Below are 26,775 nucleotides of genomic sequence, written 5' to 3' on the forward strand. Positions count from 1 at the left end.
CCATATGTATTTTATCTTGTGTGCTACATCCAGCCTTATGCTGGGCTGCTTCAGAGTAATTTTTGCCCCATCCTTTCTGTGGATATATAAAGGACAGGAAAAGGTTCCCGCACTGTGTTTTATAATTCATGTTCCCTGCCAAGAAAGTAGCAGTAGGATTTTCTTAAAAGAAGAGAAGATCTGAAACCCCAACTGTCATTATGTATCATGAATAAGGTTAGAAAAAACTGAAAACAGAAACAAGGAGGCAGAATGCTGGAGGGAATGAAGCTTTCAAAGGTACAGGCTCAGAAAGAAATTAAATTCACAGACACCACCAGAAAGGGGACAAGAGTGGGACTAAAAGTCATTAAGCTTCTTGGTAGTTATCAGAGGAGGGAAAAAAAAGGCATAGAGGAGAGAAGAAATATTAAAGCAAGCCAATAACAGTGTTTTAAAGAAATTAATTGGAAAACTCAAAGCAGCTTTGATGCTATTGCAAAGAAGAAGAGCGACGCCTGAGACACAACATTCAGATTTGATCTAAAATCCCTCTTTTCATGCTTGATTCCCAAATGACAGTTCAGGAAGTGAATTCCTTGTGTTCACCATTTCTACATACATTTTTAAATCTAGACTATTGTTTGTAAACATCTTTGAGGACATCGCACCTATGAAAGTTGGCTTGCTTCTTTACAGGCAAAATTACATATGAGAGGGGAATTTCAAAGTTAAGTTGATAAATGTCACATACTAATAATTTATGTTTCATAGTAAAAACTGAAATAGTAATAGTGATGCTGAGAATTGCTAGCAAATATCCCAGAACAAATATTGTAAATACTGAAAAATCCATATACAGTATAACTTAAACCAGACAACTTAACCCCCCCAATCCAAATAAACAAAACCACCAAAAACCAACAATCACAGTTGATATACCAGTTGATCACAATGATAACCCCCATTAGTATTTCAGCCAAAATTTTTCAAACCTGCTAAAACCTGAACTTGTAAAAGCAGATGGATTTAGGCAGCACTAACTTCAGTGTCCCATTTCTTTATAACACATGTGGGAAGAACTAAGCACTTTAAAAGAAGGTGTATGTAAACTAGCTCAAAATCTCCAATAGAAAATGCTGAGAAGCTATGTCCTTATGTGTGTTGGACATAAATTGAATCCAGAGTTTATGACTACTGCACTGAATTATATCTTTTCTTACAGAGAAAGAACATTTTCTTAATATCAAATTTCAAATCCCTGCTTTGTAGCAGAAACATAAACCATTATCTTCCAGAGAACTGAGAATCATCTCAGATTATTCCAGATGAAGTCTAGAATGGTGGGATATTTTTTATCTAGAGTATATACTTTATTGAGGCAAAGGGCAGAAGAATGTTATCAATAAATTTTGCAGAGAAGAAAGGATAAAATTTTTACTGAAAAAAACCCATTGTGCCATTCCTCTGTTGTATATGGGCCAATGTATGTGTATATGGACCCAGCAGAATGTGTAGAAACATTGTGGGTAGAAGAACATGATGAGAATTCAGGTAGTTGGAAGAAAAGTCTCCGACATGTTCTTAAACAGACAAATCAGAATGGTTCAAAGAAATCCCGTGAACTGAAAAGAAACAAATACTGGATGAGCATTAGGTCTTCTTTCCCTAACCTTAGTCCCCATTAAGTGTTTGCTTATGGTTGTTTTGGTGGACAGAATACTGAACTGGATGAATCATCCAGTTAAACCAATAAAGCTACTATGGTTTTAAAAGAGGTTTGAAAAAGAACGGTATGAACATATTTCACATATTTACAGGAATCAAACTCCAGGATGGCACCATTGCAGACAAAATTCAGTGCTAAATAAGAGAATTTGTCCTGCCTAGAATCTGCTGAGGATCTTCTGATGACCCATTTTCCATTGTGGAACTCTTAAATAGTTTTTTTTCTAGAAGAAATTAAGTAGAAATAGGACTAATATATTTGGGTTACCTGCTTCCAAACTTGAGCAGTTCATAAGTACAAGCTTCATTTCAAAAACGTTGAAGTAATTTTCTGATGAAGTACCCATACTACAGCAGGTGGAATACTTTTTTTAGGACTGGATAACTGGATCAAAGGTTTTTTCCTGCTTTTCTTTTATTTCCAGGTTCTGATTGGATGGATGGATGGATGGATGGATGGATGGATGGATGTCCCTCAGATCTCTTATTTACTCCCAGGACCACTTCAGCTCTTGCTTAAACATGAATTGAGTTTTTCTGAAGATCAAAGTGTAGGGACTTATTCAATATGCCTGTAGCAAACGACACATAGATTTCATTCTTATTTAAAATATTCAGGCTTCTGCACCATTACTTATCTTGTAATGTGAAATGTATGTATAATTAGGGAGAAGAGTGTATATTTAGGTTCTTAAAGAATGTGGGTTTTTTTGAAAAAGATTTTAGGGCAGAATTCTGAACATTTCCTGCTACTGTTTATGAAATTTCAATTAGAATATTCACCCTGCTTGTAATGCTAAGCACTTTGGGTGATAATTTACATTGGTTCTTCTATATCCATTTATTTAGATTTTCCTCCTGAAGAAATCTGCAAGATGGGAAGTAACGCTTCATGAAGGCAGAAAAGAGTGGATTAACAAGTGAAATTTCATCTGCTGCAAAATGCCTCTACAATCTACCTTTGCCTTTCAGTGGCATAAAATATAATCCTTTATCCTTATTTCTTCATGAACTTTAGTTCTTTCTTTCTCTGTTCCAGTCAAGTTTTATTTGCAAAATTTGAGAAACTACAGCATTCCAGAAGATATTAAAGCAGGCTTGAATTTTTAATTATTGAACTCATTTTAACTTGTGTTGTATTATCTGTGTGTGGGGAAAAAAATAGTGGTGCTCCAAATTGCCATAACAACAGGCTGCATGCACTCTTTAAAACAAGATAAGCTGTGTGTCAAAGAAAAACTGTTGCCATGGTAACCAGTTGCATATTTAAACTGCAGCAGCCTGGTTTAATCAGTCAAATTTCCCCTTTTCAAGAAATCAACTGTAAAGACATTCTTACAGCAGAAATAGTGAAAAGAGGAAATGTAAATTTTAATAATAAAAAAAAATATAAGATCTCCCCTTTATGCTCTTCTGAGTAGTAGCTTTTGATTCAGAAAGGTCACTTATTCTGCTGCTTTCTTGCAAGAGTGCAGTTACTGGATCCAGTCTTTTATCTTAGGTTTCTCAGAAATTCCTCTCAGCTGTTCCTTAAGAGCTTCTCCTAAGCAGGTTAATAAGATATTAGTATCTAGGCATATAGTTGCGAGTTCATAACTACTGACCTGTGAGTTCACCTACTGATAATAATACATGATTATAACCTGTTTGGGAAGACTTTAAAAATGGCCAATGAAATTAAATCAATCCCTTAAATCAGTACCTGCTATTTCTACGAGCCTTAGAGCTAAAAGCTGTTTTATAAATTCTTTTTATTTTTTTTTTCTAATTTAAATACAATGTTTATGCACTGACTATTAGATTATTTCTCTTTGGGACTTTTTTAACAGGTATTTTATTTCAAACATTAAACTTGTTTTATGTCAAAAAACCACAACCATGTTGCAGCATAGATGCCTATTGCACCATAATTAGTTGCATCGTGCTATGTCTGATTCCTGTCCTTTTGGCCCTGAAAGTCAATGAACAATCAAGAAAGTGATACTTCAGCCTCAGAAGAATGCAGAAAAGCCAAAAAACAGCTATTTAAAGGCTACATGTACGACCCACAGTCACTGTATAGTTCTTGTGAGATTCTAGTTGATATGACAGAAGGTGAATAGGGTACATAACCTGTATGCTGCTATTGCACAAACCCTAGCTCACCTCCTAATGTCTCTAGGAAATGTTATTAACCTACCTTTCCTAACAAGGATTTTGAGTCAGAGAGCCTGACTCAGGCTCAGTGGTACAGTTACTTGTCCTATTTATTTTTTAGCTTACAGAACATAGTGGTTGCATAGGGAAAGAGACAGATTCTGCAGATTTGGAATGGTTTCCTTCTCATGAACTGCCAGTCAGTGCTGCAATAGGAATTGTAGCAAAACTTAGAATGAAAATAGCCTCCTTAAAAAACAATATTAATACTTTTATTAGACTAGACTATCACAGATGTCTTATTGCTTTTTCATGAAAAGCTAAAAAAAAAAAATCCCCATGAAATTTAAAGCAATACATTCTTTTTGCATTCCCCACAGAGAAAATATATACTGTTTCTATTATATTACTGTTCTTTCTACCAGTTCTATTAAGCCTTACTGAAAAAGAAAAAGCAGGATTTTAGAGAGTCTTTGCCATTTCCTGACGCAGTATCTCTTTGTAAGATAGTACATATGCTGGCAGAAAAAGAGGAAATATTCCTCAAAAAAATGCTGAAAAGTTATTAATTTCTAACACAGAACAAAGGCAGAAAAAAAACCCTAATAAGATTACATAAAAGGTTTGATTTTACTTTATGCTTGCATATCTTAGTGCTACTGTGCTATGATTATTTGAGGGTGACATAAAAGTTAAGACTTTCAGAAATTAAATATAGCTATCTGCTCTATTTTCTAAGTTGCTGTCAAAACACTTTTTTTTTCCTTGTCATGGTACTAAGCCTCCCTTTCAAAAGGTTTTATACTGCTACTGAGACATTGTTTTGCAATTGATATGTGAGAGAAACTGCTATTGCTGGCTGGCCAAAAAGAAATCAGAAATATCAGAATTAATCACCAGCTTAGGATCAGTCCTAAGGTCATTGATTCAGGCTTTGAAGGTGTTGGCATAACATGGTCTGAAATCCTTTTCCCCCAGCTGCAAAGAGCATTCATCTGTTCACTCCATTGAGAGACTGTCAGCTTTAGAGTTTGAATCAATCACATCAACATCTGCCACGCCACAGCAGATGTGGATTGGCCATCTTGTTGAAGGAGAAATTGGACAAAATGTCAGACTTTTTTTTTGGTAATATAGCAATATGACATTATATCTACATCAGTTTGTAAACCAAAGTAGTCACCATGGCATGAAAATAGCTGCTCTTAAGAACAGTGGTCTCAGGTACTATTTCTCTACTGCAGGAAGCAGATGGTTTCCAAAGGATTACTTGGAGAATATTTTTATATTGCAACCAAGGTACAAGTACAGCTTATGAAGATGACAAGTGAATCTGCAGCAACAGGGAGCTCAATGAGGTCTGTGGGAGGGATCCTTGATCAAGATGCACACAGGTATTTTATCTGAAACTCTCTGCCACAGATAATATGTCTGAAGCTGAATGTGGCTCCATGCTGTACTTGCATCACACCTGAAGGAGAAATCTAACAGTAGTTTGGGGGTGTTGGAATGAGTGGGGGCATCCTTTAACTGTGGTGTAAATTCCATCTCAAGACGGAAAACAAGCTTGCCTGCCGATTGCCTTAGCATTTCCAGAGAAGGACAAAGACCAACACCAGCTTTTCTTCAGACTGAATGCTGCTCAAGTGGAACCACTTTGAAACTATGAATAAAATACTAAGCTCATCCACGTACTGCCTAAAAGCATGGATATAGAAAGCTATCTGGGAATAACATACAATTACTGCAGGCGGCAAGAAGCCAAGCACATTGCCTAAGCTACCAAGGCTTACTCCATGGTGAGCAGCTAAGAGGTGTCTACAGATTCACAGGAACATACATGTCCTCAGGAAAGGTGTCCACTAGATGGTTCCACTGATACTCTGAGTGCATAGTTAGTTGGTTAGATGGTGTCAGTTAAGGAAGGCATCGTTTTGCATTTACCTATTGTAATAATACTGCTGTACTGATGTGATTAGAAATACATATTCAGGCTTAAACTTTTATATTTTCCCAGATTTATATTTCAACAAAATAAGCTCTTACACAAGAGGACCTTTGGTACCTCTGCTCTGTCCAAGTCTCAATTAGCAGCTGAGCTTTGAAAAATAATAAGCAAAGAAGTCCAGCCTTGGGAACAGTTTCATTTGTGCCAAGGACAGAAGTGGCTGTAAGGAGCACTCTGTTGCCTATCTCTTGGGTTTCTTTTACTGACACCAGTCTGGTCTGTTTTTCCTAAGGTGAGTGCTGCATTAATGACTGGCTTACAACTAAGCCTGCTTGTTTCAGCTGGGGCTTCTTCTCTGCTGGTTTAGCAAACAGTTAAACTTGGGCAAGTAGGACTTCTGTTATTGTCCTAGTCTTGCATTCCTCCAGCTGCAACTTCTAGGCCAAAGTCTAGACTGGGGCTGGCTTTGTGGCATGCTACGAGGATAATCGGGGGGCTGGAACACCTCCCATATGAAGACAGGCTGAGAAAGTTGAGGCTGTTCAGCCTGGAGAAGAGAAGGATGCTTGGAGATCTCATAGCAGCCTTCCAGTATCTTAAAGGGGCCTACAAGGATGCTGGGGAGGGATTCTTCATCAGGGACTGTAATGATAAGACAGAGGATAATGGGTTAAAACTTAAACAGGGGAAGTTCAGGTTCGATATAAGGAGGAAGTTCTTTACTGTGAGGATGGTGAAGCACTGGAACAGGCTGCCCAAAGAAGCAGTAAATGCTCCATCCCTGGCAGTGTTCGAGGCCATGTTGGAGAGAGCCTTGGGCAACAGGGTCTAGTGTGAAGCATCCCTGCCCATGGCACTAGATGTTCTTAAGGTCCATTCCAACCCTAACTTTCTGTGATTTTATGATAAGGTACTTTCTGCTGTAGCAGTGCATAGTTGCATGGTATAGTAGCATTTTGTTGGTTTTGCTTTATTTATTATTATTTTTTTAAATCTTTTTAACGTCTCTGGTATTTAAATCTCTCCCTATAATACAAAGTCATTTGTTTGGGATGAGTACAAGATTTCAATCTTTGATTTGCTGCAGCATTTGCTGTTTCTAAATGTAGCTATTACATGTAACCTCTTCACAGCACACATACTTTTATCTTCTTACACAAACTAGTAGCAGTTAGGAATAAAAAAGGAAGTGTCAGTCTCAACATAAATGATTGGTATGACTGGTACAGATTGTTGCTGCATGGCATTCTTCTCATTACAAGCCTAAAGACATACAGGGAGGAACTTGGGTGTTTGTGGTGCTGGACTTAGCACAAATCAGCAGAGAAAATAAAATGGTAATCTGTGGAGACAGTGTTCTCACGGAAGAACACATAATTGGTACATAAACTGAATAATCCTGAAAGATACAGCAAGGCCGTGAGAGGCCTGAGGAAGCTTAAGCAAGCAAGATAAGAAGAAGCTGTAATTCACTGAGTTAATGAGAACTGTTGACTGTTGGCAAGCTTTCGAGGTTAAGTTCTCACACCTGTGCTTAACCAATTGTGTGTTAGTCGCTAAGGGTCTTCAAGACATGTATCCAACCATAATAATCCAAATCACTGTAAGTGCCTGCAAGAAATGGTATATAAGGAGTTAAAGCTTTGTAATAAATTGGCATTCGCTGATCACATTGATTGTTCCTGCGTTGCCCGTGACTCCCACGTCGTATAGCGTGGTCCCAAATTCACTACAAAAACCTGATCTCCTGAAGGCAGATAGTACCATTTGTTGCGAGTAAACCACTATGCTAGTTAGATGTGTAAATGCCATTAAACCTTCTATGCAATGTTTAACATCACTACAACTACTACACAGAATACAGATGCAGTACTTTTTCTCCTCCACTTTTGCTCTTTCTATTGGACATTAATTAAATACAGCATTCAGACGCATGGCCCTTTATGAACGATTGTTCTTTACATATTATGAATCTCAAGCTGTGAATGCATGGGACCATTATATTAATTTCTAATCACCATTTTAACAGGGAGCAGCTAAGCAGCGTCTAACCAGCAATAGGTGTCTTTAGGAATTTAAATACTTCTGTCCATTAGCATGCAAATGTAGAACCAAATAAAATCTTATTGCTAGAATAGAGGATTTTATTTTTTAGAAAATATATGAGTCATCATAAAAAACTCAAAAATTAGGCTATGCTTCTCCTGGAGACAATCATTTATACTTAAAAACAAATGTCTCACATGTGAGAAGTTCAAATAGTGTAAAAAGATACATCTAAATGTGCCTGAAAAGCATATAAACAGTGGGAAACCGATCAGAAATATGTAACATCTCCGTCAGAATGTGACTAGATTACAAATTCTAAAGAAAGAAAACACTGTACTTCTGTAAAAAGAAACTATGTATGCAGTATAGTTAGCATTTCATATTGTATATTTTTACACTCAAACGGAATTGCCATCCTTTTGCTTTCTTTATTATTTTGCCTTCATTGGTGCTTGAAAGCACATAGTTCATTTAGGAAAAAGCACACTCCTTTATGTTAGTAAATTCTGCTACAATCAGTCCTTGACCTAGATTCCCCCAGTTCTCAGAAATTATGTTTCTGAAGTTGTTCAGAGACTCCATTTAAGAGAATGAACTTGTAGAATGTCGTATTTAGTGAAAACTCAGTATGTGAATCAAAATTGGACAAAATTCACATTGTTCTACACTCAAAAGCCATTTTTAGGCTGTTCAATAATTACTTCACAGCTGGCTTTAGTAAAATATGTGCTGGAAGGGAGCCAGGTTCATGCAATATTTAAATGTATGTTTAGCTAGAAAATAAAATGCATTATTGCAAATTAATTTTCAAACTGGTAGTCATGAGGCAGGCAGACCATGATTGTTAGTGCAGCAGTACAGAGCTTGAAGAAATGCGGCTCTTATTGTGAGCATCAAAATAACATAATGAAGTGTGAGTATTAAGAAAACGCCAGTAAATGGAACTGAAATCTCAGACCTAATTTGTAGCTGTGCTTCACTTTCAGAACTTCAGAAAAGAATATGTGATATTAAAGATACTTAAGGAAAAGAGGAAAATAAGAGTATTGTTTACCAACACCCAGTCTCAATAGTTATGGGGCAAATTACTTAGAACAATATTCTAGTGCAAGGTAATAATTTCTGATCTTTTCCCTGTTTTATCACCAAATCAGGAATGAGAGAGAGATGCATAATCAAGCCCAGAGATTAGGTGCGCATGAGGTTCCAGGTCAGGACAGAATCAGTTCTGTCAGTATACATGAGCTAAGATCAAAAACTAGTGTGAGTAGAAAATATTACAGACGAAGGGAAAGCCAGATGACATCAAAAACAGGATGCATTTCAGCGCATCTGTACCTACCACGTCTAGAGGTATTATTTTAGGCTAGAGACAGAAAGGTGGGTAAGAGCATCTGGAGCAGGGAACAAATTCAGGTCTGCAAATCAGGAGCTACTTTCCATATGGAAATGGCAGAAGAAAAGCTGTGGATTCAGAGAAAGGAGAAATAAGAAAGCTGAAATCTTACTCTCAAAGCGTTGAGAGGCTGACATGAGTTGAATTAGTTCTTTTAGTCTACAGACACCTATTCTTTCCTCAGCACCATGCCTAACATGAGCAAGTGAAAGAGTAAAGCACCCATTTGTACTTATGTCATGGTTCAGGGGAACATACAAATTCTATCATGTTTTTAGTTAAGGTAAAAACTTGAATACATGGTCTTTATTTTGTGGATAAGACTTAAGAAGCTGCATTGGCTCAGGGAAAAAGGTATGAATATCTTTGATTATGATATTGGGATTTCTTGATTGAGAGAACAGCATTACTAACAATTGCCATCTGAAGATCACATTAGATTGTTAGTAGCGTTTTGAAAGTTCAGGAAGAAGCTGTAGACAAATACAACTTGATTTTTATTTACACTTGGTCTGACAGATGCAATGCTCACATAGAGGAAGATCCAACTGTGGCGAGTTTACTACCATGAGCAGCACCTACAGATGTATTAGGAATGTCTGCTGGTGTAAACACAGATGCTATTTTGCAAAAGTTTCTAGTTAGCTGCTGAATAATTAGACATTATTTTTTCATTTAAGAGCTGTACAAGGTTTGAGTTGCAGTATTGTGAAATGCATTAGAACAAACATGTAACAGTGTAGGATTCTTTACTCTGAAATTTCATCCTTCCCCTCTAATTTTTGCCACAGTGCTCTCTGCAGTGAGCTATAATGTCTTCTGTGAGATAACATGCATAGCAATAAAAAGGGATAACTGACTTCCTTTTATTTAAATGAAATTTCCTTGAAACATGGTTTTCTTTTTGGATGTGATATGTCACAGACAGTGGATTCCGCAAACTTTTCACAGAATATTGTTTTTCATCCTGAGCCTTCTGTTATCTTTCAATGTTTTAGAAAATGGGAAAAGAGTGTGAGAGCAAATCTAGTAATAGTTCTTCATAGATATTTCAGCATACCTTTGATACTATATTAAGAAGCATTGCCTTGCACTTTAATACAGCTCAAAAGCAAAAAGAACACAACCCAAAACTTGCCATAAAACTGACAGAGCTTTAGTGTTAAGTATACTTAAACAGCTCTGGCTTATTCATCTTTCTATGGAAAGTTAGAGGAACAGATTGCTATCAGGGAACTTAAAGAAATTATCAGATTTGGAATCAAATTACAAGTATAAATACAAAGGACATACAGAATATCTTCTCTGAAATCAGAATCAGTTTCTGAACTTGGAAAGGAGACTGAGCATGAATTTTGTTCACAAGCGTGTACTTTGTTCTTAATTATTGACAGTGGTATTTTCAAGATTAAGGATGAAATAGCTATTAAAAGAGTTCAACATCGTCAATAGTCATTGTGAAAACAGTATGACAGACAAGAATGGTTTCAAAGGAAAACCTGATAGTGGAAACACAGTAATTAAAAATCTACACAAAATGATTCTATGAACTAGAGCTGAACTGTCAAGGCTTCAAAATCTGAAAAAGCTATCAACTGTTTTATTTTATCTAGCAATTTGCTAGCAGCATTTAGTTTACAGCAACTTAGATCCCAGTTCTGCCAATAAGAAAGAGCAAGTAAGATCTTTACTGATCTGTGGTAGGAGCTGCATAATCTTGGTGACACTATAGATGTACTGAATCCAGAAGAGTTAGGCCATGACAGAGAGATATTCTTGTTTTAGTGTTAAGGAAGGGAATTTAAAAGCACAGAAACCTGATCTGGAAGCACACAGGTAAAGATTATAGCAGCTTGAAATTCTTGATTGATACTACTTTAATTTAATTTTAAATTAGTATTTACTTATTTTCACATGCACTGTATTTCTAACACAGAATATACATTTATTAGTTTTGAGAAAATTAATATACATCTTCCAGAGAGATAGCAGCATATATTTGTCTCATGTACATGTATTTTCTTACTTACACATCTATTAAATTTCAATAGGTAAACATCTTAGGAAAAGCCAAACATTTATTTAGTTACAAGTTTGCTTAGTTTTTTGTTTTAAAAGAATGCATGTTAACACAAGTGAGTTCTGTAGTGTGGTTGTCTAGAATTTTCAGCCCATTTCAGATCACTGGTTTTACTAGCATTATTTACCTTTCACTATTTTTATTTATGTCCAAGCTTCTTAATTATGGTGATAATTTTATATAGTAGTTTTCTTGAATATTTCCCATTTTTCCTGTACTTTTAATCTCAGCCCATTTCAGGTGGCTGATATTTTACTGACCCAGACAAACAAAACCTAACAAAAAAATTACATAACTTGATGTAATTTTTGTGAAGTCACTTGAGTCAAAGTACAAAAGAATTCTTACCCAGGGCTTTGTAAGCCTAAGTTTTTAGCTCTCTGAGTCAGGGCATGTTAAATAGCACTTCATAGTCTTTCTGTTTCAGTTGGACTTGACAAGATAATTTCTCCTTTCAGCTCAGAAAAAAAAATACTGTTCTATGTGTAAATCTGTTTCACATTCATCTACATCAACTCTGCATATAGAGATACCAACTGTACTGCCTTAGAAGGGGTAAAGAGTAGCAGACCTAGGACTTAAAAAAGCTTATTGCAATTGTTTCAGAAAAGGACACATGAACTGATTAATGATTAGTCCCCTTGACAATGTAATTAATCCTAGTATTGCTGTTCAGTCTTTCAAAGTGCGTAGTTTACTATGACTTCCAATTTATCCAGCGTATGCTCTTTCAGATGACCTTAAACTGTAACTGAATGGAGTTCTAAATTCAGAAGCTGATAGTAAGTCATTCTAATGAGACTCTTATTTGTCATAGAACATGGCTATAAAAGGAAAAAGAAAGTTACCCCACATTTATATTTTGTTAAGTAGATGTTGGGTTTTTAAGTATTCATCTGACACCATAGGCATGATTTACATGCACAAGGGTTAGGTGCTTTGCTCCTAGTTTTTATCTGCCTCTCTGTCATTCCTTCAAATGTCACACATCATGGGAAGATTAAAAAGCTTTTCAGTGTTCAGATGCACTGCTGTTTTGCAAATACTCAGTCCAGTTAGGGCACTTGGGGTCCTTGTACACTAATGCCAGCAAGCAACTAAAACTTCTGTAAGCATTTTCACCTTGTAGCTACATTGTCTATCTATATTTTAGTAAGTTATCATGGTCCTGCTTGGTTTATCATTAAACAATTTATAGTCAATATATGGAAGCTGAAGAAGATAACAAATAACTGAAGATACATAATCATGACACAGTTATTTGGTTCATAATCACATGAACAAATTAGTCATTAATGTAAGTTCTGAAACTGTAATTGTCAGAACTTTATCCCAAGGTAGTCCATGCCTCTTTCTAGGTTTCACAAATGCCATCAAGTGACTAGAGTACCTGTGCAAAGAGTACACACAGAAAGTAAAGTATCAACCATGTTTCTGTTCAGAAATGAGAAAGTTAAGAAAGCACCAAACAATCAAATTTTCTAATGACCTCATAAATGGCCAAGCAAAATTTTCATATGCCAATAGGGACATCTAGGCAAATGCACATTACGAAAAGCTAAACCTGCATGTTATTTATGTGGTAGATTAAAGTGATCACTTGAGAGCTATTATGGTCTATTATGTAAATAAGCATTCAGGGACTTTCAAAAATTTTTAATTATGATAGTACAGTAACTCTAAATTGATTTTCCATAAATGTTTTAAGAGGCATTTGTTAATAGCACCATTAAGGTAAATCTCTTAGTGTCACTAACTAATGTCTTTACATCACTAACAGATTTTAAACACGCCAGAAGGATAATCTCTTATAAAGTATTTCTCAATTTAGTTTTGGATTCTGACACAGCACTTTAACTGGTTATGCAGTGGAAAAGAGGCAACAGAAAATCATTCTAGTATCAAGACTGAAAGGCTGTTACATGAGCTTTAAAGGTCCAGTAGTTGCCTTGTTTCCCTGTTTCTGTAGGGGAATATGGAAACATCTTTAATTTGTTTTGTGTTGAAATCTCAGGTGGTTTACTGGGTGTGTGTGTGGGAGAGCCAGGAAAGAAGGGGGGGATGACACTGGGAGTGAAGAGACATCCTTTGAATTTCACCTATGTCACCTTCACCTCAAAGATAATTCCCTTCAGGAATAGAGGTCTGAACTGGGGCGTATCCCTGGAAAAGACGTTGCTACAAGACAAAGCCTGGTCTGTAAGGTCTTATGCAAACCAGCTGTCTTGGAAGGTGGCACACAATGGTTTGATTTCTGATGCAGCCAGTGAATAAAAACTAAATTGGGCTTTCTAAATTCTCCCCAAGAAAAATGAACAAGGATACGTTATATTCACATGCTAACACTGGGTATTTCTCATTGAGAGGAAGTTAAAGCGAGGCTCGAGGGCATGAGAAGTGGCATTCTGCAATATGGAGTAAAGGATTCCCCACCACAGTTACAGAAATGTCAGTACTGTTTGAATCCACTCTGATCTTCTGTCTCATTCCATCAGACTAAAGAAAAACTAAAATATTGACCAACTTATTGAAATACATTGTTTGCTTACTTTCCTTCTCTTATCCCTGAACTAATTTTGAGATGATAACCCTTCTGATCATCTGATCACTTATGCATTACGTGAGAGCCATGATACCCCTTTCAATGCAGCCAGGAGATTTTTCTATTTCTCCAATATATGGAAGAGTTTAAGTAGGGAGGAAATACTATTTTATTGAGAGGATATACTATTTATTTATTCTAGAACTTATAATTCTAGGGTGGATCTGATATGAAGCAATCATAGCATCATAAGTTAGTTAGAATTCACCTCTTCAGAAATGGATAAGAGAGTTCCAGAAATAGAGAAAGGATAAATACAGACATCCCAAGAAATCATTACATGGAACAACATATAAGAGTTCACACACGTTAAATCTGATCACATCAGAGAGATACTAAGTAAAATCCTTTCTGCAGTGGAAGTTTATATTTTGTCCAAAGCTAGTAGATGATTATCATCATGTTTTATGTGCTTTACTCATCTTTAACCCTAACATTTAGATTTGAATATTTTCTGAACAAGGTGGCTCTTTCTGCCTGTCCTTTTCTTAAATCTTACAGTACTAGAAAATCATTCTCCCCTTGACCACTAAGGGCTTATCTGCAGCATAAACACTAAATAACTTCTCTGTCCATTTTTTCATGCTCTCATGTGCAGAAAGTAAGAAGATAGAAGACATAAAAGAGCCCCCCCCCCCCTTTTTTTAAAAGCTCATTGACTAAAACAGAGCTGCAGCAATGGTTCTGCCACATCTTCCTTAGAAAACTCTTTGTCACCTTCACTCAAAGTTGCTGACAACTTTAAGTAGATGCTTCTAACTAATTAGTTTCCTATAAACTTTGAGAAAGCAGACAGCAAAGCTGAGGAAGAAGGTCTGCATCATAGTAATGGGAAGCAGTAGTGAGAGGTCAGCTGCGGTTTCAGACAGTAGCGAATCCTCACTGGAAAGACCCACTGTCCATGGAACCACCTTTAAAATTTTGCATATGTTTTTTTGTCATCAGTTTCATGCTTTTAGAAGCCATATCCTTCTGAAAAACAAACCCTCCAAGTCTTACATCAACATAAAAGGCAATTGATAATTTCACAGAGGAGATGGTTAAAAAAAAAAAAGTGAAATAGGTAATACTGGATACTGTATTCTCCAACAGGAATCATACATGTCTGGATAAGGGACACAGACACTATACAGCATTGTATAGTAATGAAGAGAGGATTTTTTTTTCTTTAGCAAATACCATGCCAAAATGATAACAGTTCATGTGTTTTATCTTAAATTGCTGTAATTTAATCACACATTGCCTAAAATGCATAGCTTATCTGTCATTCATCTTTACAGCTTACATACTTTCTGGAAATAAGCAAAAACATTGCTAGAATTCTAATGACTGCTTTGCTACCATGTGTCATGAGAACTGTAAACTGTGGTACATATTGAATCTGCTCTTTGACATTGCTTAACTAGCACACTGGAGACCCTGTACTGTACTGTAATATCTTGAATTAATATATAAGGCTGTAATTCACACCCAGTCTTCTCAGAACAAACAGCTACCAGGAATTGCAACAGAAACTAGTCAACAAAAGCAGATGGGTAATCTGAGAATCTGAAGTGATAAAAATAATATAACAGAACACATTACCAGTGCATATAGATGGTTTATGCAGCTCTGTGATCTTATTGTTGTTAATCTCCTGTCTGCTTTTCCCTCTTCTCTTTAAAATCGCATTTGGTATGGAATTGGTATATTAAGCTATACCCTTCCCCACAGGACATGGAAAATAAAGAAACCTCAAGCACATAAGGAGCAAAGGTGGTTTAAAACACTGGACCTAAATCTAAGCAGAAAGCCAGTAGCTGCAAATCCAGCAAGAACATCCCTTCCAGCATCTGAAGAACAGAACATAACATGCAAGACTTCTATATGAGGCAAAATTTAGAGATTTGAGAATACAGGTGATACAATCACATCTGTGCTTGTGATAGAACCTTGACTGCTTGCATCACTTGTATTCTGAGATTATGACTGCCACTGATTTGAGAATACAAGTGATACTATCACACCCTGTGATCTGAGAACACACAAATCACAGGGTGTAGCAAACATCAGATTCCAACCATGTTTGGCACAGGGCTCTCTCTTCCTCCTGCTCAGCTTTGAACAGAATAATTAAATTCATTAGACCAGAGAGAATACATAGTTTAGTGGTTAGGGCACTCATCTGAGATCAGACTTCATTTCTAGTATTTGCTTCAGTTGATACTGAAGTAATAACTCCATCTAGTTGACTGTTGTCATCCAGAGCCTGCACACTCTTCTGACAAGCATCCCAAATGGCAGTGCTAATCATAAAGTGAAGGGAGGCTTCTCTTCAGAATATATCAGAACACATGGTCAAGTAGGTTTGCTGCAGATACACTTAGTGAATAAGGTCTTGGAAGCCAAAAAAAGATACAGAACTGAGTTACTAAATCCAGCTAAATGAAGCACAAAAACCTACCTATTTAAACTTGAGCAATACTAGGCATGCCCTGAAAAATAATTTTAAGTATAAAACAAGAATTTCTGGTGAAAACATATGTTCCTAAAGTTCTAAAAACTATAAACAAAGAGAGATGAATGAATTTCTGGTTTTGTGATTTCAACTTGAATACCTACTTTCCATTTTACTCTACATAGAATAAAAAAAAAAAAGAAATTTGCCTTAGAAAAAAAATACACCCAAATTTCTGCATACTTAAAGTTCATCAGCAAATAAACTAAATATATTAAGCAAAATTAAAGGTTTAATATTTATAATTTTTATTGTATGAATGATTTAGCATAGCATATGATAAATACTAATTTAATAAAAATATTATTTTAAATATATTCTGTCATTTTGGAGGCAGTAATTGTGTAAATCTTTTGGATGAAAGAGTTTTTGAGCAATTTGAAGTCCTGTTATTAGTTTTTCCTACAGTAGGTTAGCACAATATTTCATATTTGTCTATAATATATAATCTCTCCCTATAATACATAGCAATCTTGCAATAATGAAGAATCCGTAATTTTATTAAAAACAAGGTAAGCACAGTAAAATTTATCTTCCTTTATATCAACAAAGGATAATTAAGAAAGATAAAAGAAAGCAACTCTGCACTATGCTATCAAATTATTGTAATACATGTAATATTTCATCTACTCTTTATCAAAAGAGATGAGCTTTTGTTCATTTTCATCATAACAAAACAACAAATATGTTTCAATTAGTATTGGTACTTAAGCATTTGTTTTAGCAGTCAATTACTGTGGAATGGGAGATACAAAATATTTCAAAACTAAAGGACTACATAATGATATCTGTGACAAAAAATGAGAAGTACACTCGAAAGTGGTTTATTTCCATATTTACATTAAATTTGAACACAGACTTTGAAGTATTAATGTCTCTTCAATTTTTCTTCCTATGCCTGTGTGTATATGTTTTTATATCTTGGAAAATTGCTAAAAACAATAAGGAAATTAAATTTTCTTAGGAAACTGTAGTAGGAATACCCTTCAAGGCAAATTTTGATTTTTTTTTAATATTTTGATACTTTTAGATAATTACCGATCTGGTTTTCATGTTGACTGTCCTCCAGTGCTAGTGTAGCTAAGATTCCCCTTCAGATCACTACATAGTCTAAATGCACAACAACAGCAAGAACACTCAGACTAAAATCAATGTTAGTCTTAATTTGACTTACTAAAATAGTTTAGTGGATTTCGTTTTGTAGTTCATTATAACAAGCTTATGACTATATCAGAATTGCTCAGAGAAAAACAAGGATGAGAAATAAATTAGTATGCTTAAAAAAGCATATATGTGTTAATGTTTGTCTTCCTATTTCCTTGGGGTCTCCTTTCTGCTTAAGGCTGAAATAAAAATGAAACACAAGGAAGAAAGGGAGTTGTATACCATAGTGCTCTTTTTCATCAGTCAATAATCCGTTGATTTTTTTCTTCTGTTACTTGCTCTTTATCCCACTGTTGGATCCCTGGCAGTGAACTCCTCTTGTAAATGCCATTATCTTTTAACTTTGAAGTGATTATATTAATCCATTAATTATCTGCATATTTACACAAATGACAATGGTTACCACTTCACCGTTCTATATTATTTATCCCCAGTACAATTCCTGAACAGTGTTCATACAGCTAGCAATTTAGTATTGAGCACTCTTCACCATTAAAAAAGTAACCACAGTTTCATTCCATCACTGCAGCTGCATCTAGTTTTCACTTGAATATTTAATTTCAGATTAATCCAAGAAAGCAGGAGACAAAGGATAAGGATCAGGGAATTTCTACTCTCATGTCAGTCATGTTTGTGTTGAGCACAAGCCACTGAATAGAATGGGATTCAAGACAGTGCCAGCAAGGTGGAGCAACTGAAGTCTCCATGACCTGACTAACACCATCTGTCTGACAAAGAAATTCTACCTTCCAGACCTGTTCCGAGAACTGTTCCTATGTATTTTTGGATATGTCCCACAGCAAAAATTACCACTTGCCCTCATAATAAAAGCAGCAGAGAAACCCAATTTCAGGATTCTGATTAAATTTATACATAAGGGAGATGTTAATCTAGTCAATCTGGTCAATAGTAAGATGCTGTAGTATGCACTGAAAAACAAAACCATAGATTTGAGGTGCTTGAATTAAGAAATAAAGAATTTAGGAATTGAAGTTATATTTTCCTTTTAAGTGGAAGAGCATCATATGATTTTTTTTTAACGAGGGTAGAAATAAGGTTGTTATTGTTTTGACTGTTAATTCTTTATGCCTTTGTGTGTTACTCTCCATGTCGAACAGAGAAATAGTGGAGATAAAAATAGAGATTGGATGTTTTAGTCACTGAAGTCGATGTTGTAGCTCTCTGATCTGAAGGGTTGAAACTGAAATCCTATAAGCCCTTGGGGTATCATCAATAAAGGTATAATTTCCCATTGATCTAAGAGGATCAGGATGCCTGACAAAAAAAAAAATAAATATATATATAGCACACAAAGTTTTGTCAGTTGTGGGTGCTCAGATAAAACCTTATGGAGAGAATTTTAGAATATTGTAAAGGGGAGGGGAAGCTAGCTGCTCAACAAAGCATGAAAGAGATGCTGTATTCTCCTGGAATATGGTCTTACTTGAGAAGACTGAAAACTTCCTTTAGAAAGTGTTAAACATACTGAATACTACCCTGAAGGTGTAAAGTGGGATTTTGAATTTGCAGAGGACTACATCACAGAAAAGATACCTGCAGAATTAAAATCATAGAATACCAGATTGGAAGGGACCTCAAGTATCATCTGGTCCAACCTTTCTTGGCAAAAAAGCATGGTCTAGACAAGATGCCTAAACACCCTGTCCAGCTGAACCTTAAAAGTGCCCAGTGTGGGTAATTCTCTGTGCCTAGTCATAATCTTCCCAGGAGTAACTTTTGCCCATTACCCCACTTTTTATCCATGTGACTCCTTGTAAAAAGGAAGTCTTTCTTTTTTCTATCCATCCTTTAAATACTGGAAGATGGTGATAAGGTCTCCCCTGAGCCCTTGTTTCTCAAGGCTGAACAACCCAAGCTCTTTCAGCCTTTCCTCATCTGTCAGGCTTCCCAGTCCTTTGATCATCTTGGTGACTGTTTCTTGGAACCCTCTCCAGCCTGTCCCCATCTTTTTTGAATGAAAACTGTACACAGTATTCCAGCTGCGGCCTGACAAGCATCTACCAGAGATGTTGGTGTAACCCAGCATCCTGTTGGCTTTCTTTGACAGAGCTGCACACTGTTTATTCATATTGAGATCTTTGTCCACCAGAACCCCTACCTCCCTTTCCATAGAGCTGCTCCTGAGATGGGTAGGTCCCAGCCCTTGCTGCACTCTTGGATTATATTTTCCCAAGTGAAAGACTTTACACTTGTTCTTTTTGAACTTCTTTGGATTCTTGTTAGCCCACTCTTCCAGCCTATACAGGTCTTTGTACATGGTGGCTCTCCCTTCCAAAGCATCCACTTCCCCACTCAGTTTGTTATTGTCAACAAACTTGGTCAGGGTATGCTTGATCTCACCTTTCAGATCACTTTTGAAGACAATGAAGCATTGGGCCCAATAGCAAAGTCCCTGGGGGGACCCCGCTAATGACAGACTACTAGTTTGAGAAGGAGCTATTTACCACTTGCTTGACAAATAGTTTGTTAAGCACAATTTGCTGCTAGGAAAGGACAGTATGGCTTCATGAATCTTGTGTTTCATTTGACTTGTGATACTCTCTCGGAGGACTGGTTTAATAGCTTTCCTGAGGACCGAAGTAAGACTGATGGGCCTATAATTTCCTGGATTCTCCTTTGAGCTTTTCTTATAGATGGGGGTGACATTAGCCTTCTTGCAGTCTTGTGGGATGTCCCCCCATCCCTATGACTTCTCAAAGATTATGGAGAGTGGTCTTGCAACATCACCAGCCAGTTCTCTTAACACCCTTGGACAGATGTTTTCAAGACCCATTAATTTGTAAGGGTCAAGCTCCTCAGCTCTTCCTTCACTGAACAGTGGGTCTATGCTTACATCAACCTCCATTTTTGTTCCTAAGGCCTGGGAGCCAACAGTACTGGTAAAGACAGGTGAATAAGGTGTTGAGAGCCTCTGCTTTCTCAGTGGGTTTCGGTGACCAACTCCCCTCCCCTGCTTAACAGCAAGCCAGTATTTTCTTTCTGTTTCTGCTTATTGTTAACATACCTGAAGAATCCTTTCTGTTAGTTTTTGACATATCTGGCCAATTTCAGCTCAAATTGGTGCTTCATGCACACCCTGGCAATGCCATTGTGGTTCTCAAAGGGTATTTGCTTTTTGCTTGCCTTTCAGTCTTTGAGATATTTCTCTTCTGCTTTTTCTACCAGACTAAGAAGCTTGCAATTAAACCAAGGGGGGGTCCTACTCCTACCTTTAAAGAGGATGAACTGATTTTGTGCTTTCAGGAGAGTATTCTTGAAAATCTCCCAGTACTCAATAGCTCTTTTACCCTCAATGGAAGCTTCCCACAGAATCCATCCCAAAGAAGCTTTGAGTGAGCTGAAGTTCACTCTAAATTCAGAAACCTTTGTCTTAGTACTAACCTTCAGCATGTTCAGGCAGGTATTGGGATCCCTGAGACAAAGCAGGCTTTCTTGGTTTGTGTGTATCAAGTTCTTCCAACAGATGTCTGGGTAGCTAAAGTCAGCCATAAGAACCAGGTTCTGTTGACCTGAAACTTGCTTAGGTGACACAAATATTGCTTCGTTGGCCTCATCTTGGTTTGGAAAAATAAAAAAATGCCTCTATAACTGAAATGTAATTAGCGAATATAAGAAACTTGGTTTTCATTAGAAACAGCTTTATCTTAGCATGAGATTAACAAAGTTATGCATACAAGTATTAATATTAATGAATTGGACATAATTCTGAAGTGGGGGTGGGGGTTTGAATACAAGTCCCTCTATGAACTTTGCTTTTGTAAGAAGAGTGTACAACATTTGCTAAGCAGACTTCATAATTCTAGTTAATATGTGGTATAGGAAAGAATGCTGGAAACAAAACTAATGTTCTGTAATAGTATTTCATACTTCCTTGTTTAATTTTTTTTTTTAATTTCCCATTTTTTCCCTGTCTGCTACTTACTGCTAAGCCCATTTCTCTCAGCTCTATTTCTCAGTTTAAATCTATTTTTATCTTATTGATGAGTCACTTGTCTGTAGTTTAACACATCCTGGATGGTCTCGCATGCTTTTTATATAAAAGGAGAGGAGGACTCTGTAATTGCATCGTGACTATTCTGTTTCACTCTAAAAGGAAATTAAGGTGGTATATATTTATAGCCTGAAATATTCTTGATTATTTTTTCCTATCAAAATTTTTATCAGGTTCTTATGAGTGTATTTACCCAAGTCTGCTACTATGTTTTGCCTCACTCATAGCCTGTATAAATGCTGATGTTTATTTGGTTATGCTGTTTGTCAGTTCAGCTGCAGCTGAAATCATTAAAATCTCATATAATTAAAGTGGTGCCATTCAAACAGCTAGAGTTAAGGCTGTGTCAGCAATTCCATTAAAAACCCTTAATTTAAATGGTCTGCAATAACTCGACCATAAAACATGTTTTGAACTGAACCTTGGCTTGTAAGGTTTCAGGCCAGGAACAACTTCCTGAAAACAACAAATCAACTTCCAGAAACAACAAACCAAAAAAAAAAAAAAAACAACTACCCCACATGAAAATAGCTCTCTAATAATTTCAAGAATGAATTTAGTATTTATGAAAGGCAAAGTTTACTGCCCTAAGGAAAGAGCTATGGTAAAAGTCTCCTGTGAGAGAGAGGTGCATTACAAGCTTTCTCTTGTGCGTCAGTTTGATTTACAAGATTCCTATCCTGTTAAGTTAAAGAGAATTGTTTGGTCCCTGTGTAAACTCACCTCTGCTTTAAGGCTGGTAACAAGAGAGTCATTTCATGACACTTTTGATAGTATATTAAGGGACCAATTAAAGGCACCCATGACAGCCAGCACAGGCAACTTGTTCCACCAAATGCACTTCATATGCCCTCCATCACCAAAGGACCATTCAGGATTATGTGGGCTGAATCTGTACCTTAACCAAAAGATGAAAGGTCCTAATTCTTTAATTCATAAATAACCTGTCTCCCCAGTTGCTTGAAGCCTAATAGGGAGACAATAAAAAGAGACATAGACTAGGCAGAGGCAACACAACCACACAAGTGTGTTAGTTCAGATGCTTTTCACATTCCCGTTCCTGTCAATTTTAAATGGTGCAATTTTTTTCCTGATTTCTCGGCTGTACCAAAGCGCACAACCAAAGCAGAGCCTCTGTCACTGTATTCTGAGACAATTAGTTGAAAATGTCTTCCTAAAGATATAGCCAGCATTCTTGATCACAGGAGCACAGGCTGACTCCAAAAAAAAACCCCCCTGAAACCAAACCCCCCCCAACAAAGTACCAACCCTCCCCACTCTTAACAACTCACAGCATAATCTTTGCAGGCCATAGCTCACAAAGTCCCACTTAACATTGAAAATTAAATACCTTGTAAAGTTCTGTTGATATTTAGAGAGTATAGTCTAACATTAGTTTGACATAACTACAGCTAGTACAGTTCAAAATCTATCTAGAAAACAGATTTATGGCAAGTTTTAAAATGGATTGAGGATTTTCCTGGTAAAGTGCTCTTGCTTATACATTTCAGCAAGTGTCAGCCAATTGTCTTGGAACTTTGAACAGAAACTTACTTTGAACAGAAGATTTTGATCTTAAAACTACTGTCTCTGTTACAGTCGCTAACAAAACTTTGGTCATCAGTGAGTCAGGATCTTAGTGTCGGCATCTAAGGATGAAATGAAATATATTTAGTCTTTATTATTTATAGCAACATTGTCTAGAGAGACAGTGTGAAGGTAAAGACTGTGCTATACTTAGTCCAAATTATCAGATCATATCTAGTTCTACAAATCTGTTCTCATGGCAAATCTCACAAAGATGTGATATTATTTTCTGCTCCCTTTCCCCTCAATGGAGCAAGCCTTCAAAACTAGTCTTATCTCATTTAAGTTTATTGCACTGTATTATTTTCTTCACTTTGGTTTTACTCGATGCACCTGTATATTGGCAGTATAAGAAGAATACATAAGTATTAATTAGAAATATTTTTAAAGTCCCTTAAAAAAGATATTCCATAAAATGTCTACCTTCTGAAACATAGCTGATTAAGCTCCAATTCTTCCTGGAAAAATGTTATGCCATAAAGGAGTCCTTGCAAGCAGTAATTGTAGTAAAATATAGAACCAGACCTCATTAAAATCTAAAACTCATTATATTCCTTTAGTGTATGTAACTGTGCTACCTGAAAAAGCATCCAAAGTTGTCGTATTTCATGAAGTGATTGGTAATCTTACACACACTTTCACATTGGCTATCCCATGTTTTCAGTGAGTGTTTTATCTCCATCTATGTTATCTAGAAAGCAATACAATCATATTTGGGATACTATAGAAAGGAATGTTACAGTGATACCATCTACTAAATGTACAAGACAGATAAACTAGTGGTTCATTGGTTATTGATTTCTTCCTTACAGTGATCTGGTACTATAACATAAAAAGGTTTTGACATCACTACCTAGGGTGGACAAACCACCACAGAGGCACTGCAGTCACACAGATGACAAGTAGTGTCAATCTGGGACCAAAGCCAGCTTAGTTGTGCCTGTGGAGTGCACTGCTTGTGCACAGCACTGCTGTAGTGGGGCTTTCATTTTTAGGCTCAGTACAGCATTTCATCTGAGCATCAAGTTGCGCTGTGCCTTCTGAAGAAAGTTTGAGTCTCTAAAATTCAAGTGTCTTACACACAGGCATGTCCAAAGAAAAACATAGGTGGCTGCAGTATAGGAAGAATATCCAAGCCTCCTAGCTTTAAAACTGAGCTACCATTTTAGCCAAGTAAATTACAAGATCTATATAAAAGCCCTGCTGAAGTTCTAATTCATGTTTTCCCAGTTTCAAAATTGGTCTTTTGAATGGTTTCCTATGTCAGAACTATGACAGTAAAAGATGTGCAGCACTGAAATCACTCACAAGATTTTTCTGTCTTGCAATAACTCTTCCATTCTTAACAGTTTTTTGCAGTGATGTAGTTACTGATGGTTGATTGCACTGGCTGCATAGTTTTGGTGCTCACCCTAATGATATAAAGATAATGAACGACAGTTTATTGATGTGGACCATGCCAGTTGTATTTGTTCTGCAGACCCTGGGATCATTTATTTTGATGAGGGACTCTAAAACCATAAGAGAGTCATTCCTTACTTGCATAAGGGGTGAAGAGTACCATTACATTATGACATGGTGCATGAATAAGCAGCAGCTTGTGCTTTAACATATTAACTATTGTGATTCACTGCTTCAGGGAACTGTTGTCTTTATAAAATCACGATGAAAACCCAAGTATAATCAAGTTCCTATTTTTGCCTTCCCACAAATAGAAGTGAGGGGAAAAGTGACAGCACTTGAAAACAACCCAAATATAATATTCAGCTCAGATGACCTTTATACTTAGCAATTAACCAGTTGCTTAACATGGGCGACCTGCATATATGTGTTCCCAAAGATTTTACCATGCCCTGTGAGCAAAGGTGTTCTTCGGCTTCTATCACACAGAACTCTTAAGGTTATTTTTGATCATGTGGTAACCTTGATTTCAGTATAAGTGCAAACAAAACTAGTTCTGTTTATAATCACAAGTATCTGGCCACTTGTATAATCTCTTCAGTTCTACTTCCATTCTTCTTCAGCACTCTGTCAGGTTTTGAGACATTGGCATGTACAATATGATATCGGGATATGGGATTTCTTCCCTGCCCATGCATAGAACAAAATTACCCTGGCCAAGGTGACATTAGATAATTTGTGTAATTTGTGCAAATGCTGCTTAAGAGGCTGATTTAAAACCATAAAAACAAACTTTACAGTCTGATCCAGTCCACATATTCCTCCCCACAACCACCTTACTCTGTGTGAAAGATTTTATTCGAATCCAAAATTGCTTCTCTCCCTCAGATTCTTATTTTCTGCTTACTGCAAAAGAATCACTAGGGAGCCTCTTTTACTGCTGATTTGATGCAATAAGAGGAAGCTGAAAGTTATTGTGGCCTAGATGTGTGCCTATGCCTTAGAGACAGTCTCTATCATTAGCATCTGAGTCATTGTCAGTAATTACCCATTTCATCACCACAGGTCTCTTTTGTTACCTTATGGAATTTTTTCTAACCTTGTTTATATCAAGAGCTTTATCTGGTGGCTTTTCAGGTGTCCTTCAGTTATTGACAAGATGTTACTTAAAACTTCTTACTTTCTGGCAGTTATTCACCTCTCACAATAATGGTTATTTATTGCATGTTAGCTTTGTGAGGGCTTTTGATCAGTAGGAAGTTTGGTATAAACAGTTTCAAGTTAAGTCTTTTCCTCTACAGTCAATGGAAGCAGGCTTGACTTCATTTGCATAGTGTCATGACTATTGTCAAATTTGACTTCAAATCCATTCTTGCAGACAGAAATGCTTGAATATAGTTAGAAATTGTGTGCATTCATTTACCCCTAAATCCTACTACGCTCCATTTGTAAGTTTAGATTATTGATACTTCTTAGAACCCTAGAAACGACCAAGAATTACAGAACTACTTTTCTCAGGACAACTGGAGATATTTTAGTTGTAGCAAAAATGAGAAATACATAGTCAGTAATGAGGGGATACTTGTCTTAACACACCACCAGGAAGTTAGTCAGTGAAACTGGGTGTACAGGGAAACCTAGCCATGGGGGCTGCTAGCTGCTACTTGGTTCAGTTCTCTTTCTGCCAATATGAGAAAGGGCAGGATCAGTAATAGAGCTTGAGGCACTACTATTCAGGTCCTCGGCAATACCTTGCTTCAGAATTTCTGTGCCTCTGATAGTTCTGAAACAGTTATTCATCTGAAACCTGTACCTGTATTTATCCTCACACTTCCCATGGGGTTTTATAAGAAAAATTAAAAATAGTATCAGACTACAAGTAACAAGCTAACCTGTCAAAACACATGTAGTCAAAATAGTTATTCCCCTGATTACATGCCTAAATAAAAATAACTCTGTGGCTAAACCACTCACCTCAGTAGTGGAACACCAGCAAAGGAAGTTCTTCTTTTACCTTCTGTTCCCAAGGACCAAATTCTGCTGTGTGGAGGTAGATCCTAAGCCCACAATCTCCCACAGCCTGACAGAACAGGGTCACTGAAACCTTTCTACCTGTATTCAAATTGCTTCTCTGCCTATGCTCTGAGAAATCCTTAAAAACAAAAAAGAGGAAGAAAAAAAGGAGGGGGAAGCCTT

At 36.6% G+C, this 26,775-nt stretch overlaps 1 long non-coding RNA gene across 1 annotated transcript; it reads right to left on the reverse strand.

The window, feature by feature from the left end:
• Positions 1–2,162: 2,162 nt before the first annotated feature.
• On the reverse strand, positions 2,163–26,733 carry LOC133221367 (uncharacterized). Its single transcript, XR_009727990.1, has 3 exons — positions 26,554–26,733; positions 2,491–2,575; positions 2,163–2,279 (listed from the first exon to the last, which is right to left on the reverse strand). It is a non-coding gene; the product is annotated as an uncharacterized LOC133221367 (long non-coding RNA).
• Between the last annotated feature and the right edge of the window lie 42 nt (positions 26,734–26,775).

This window comes from Neopsephotus bourkii, unplaced genomic scaffold (assembly GCF_033783945.1).
Source record: "Neopsephotus bourkii isolate Nb327-2 ecotype Australia unplaced genomic scaffold, CSIRO-AGI_Nbou_v1 NB_168, whole genome shotgun sequence".
Taxonomy (NCBI): Eukaryota; Metazoa; Chordata; class Aves; order Psittaciformes; family Psittacidae; genus Neopsephotus; species Neopsephotus bourkii.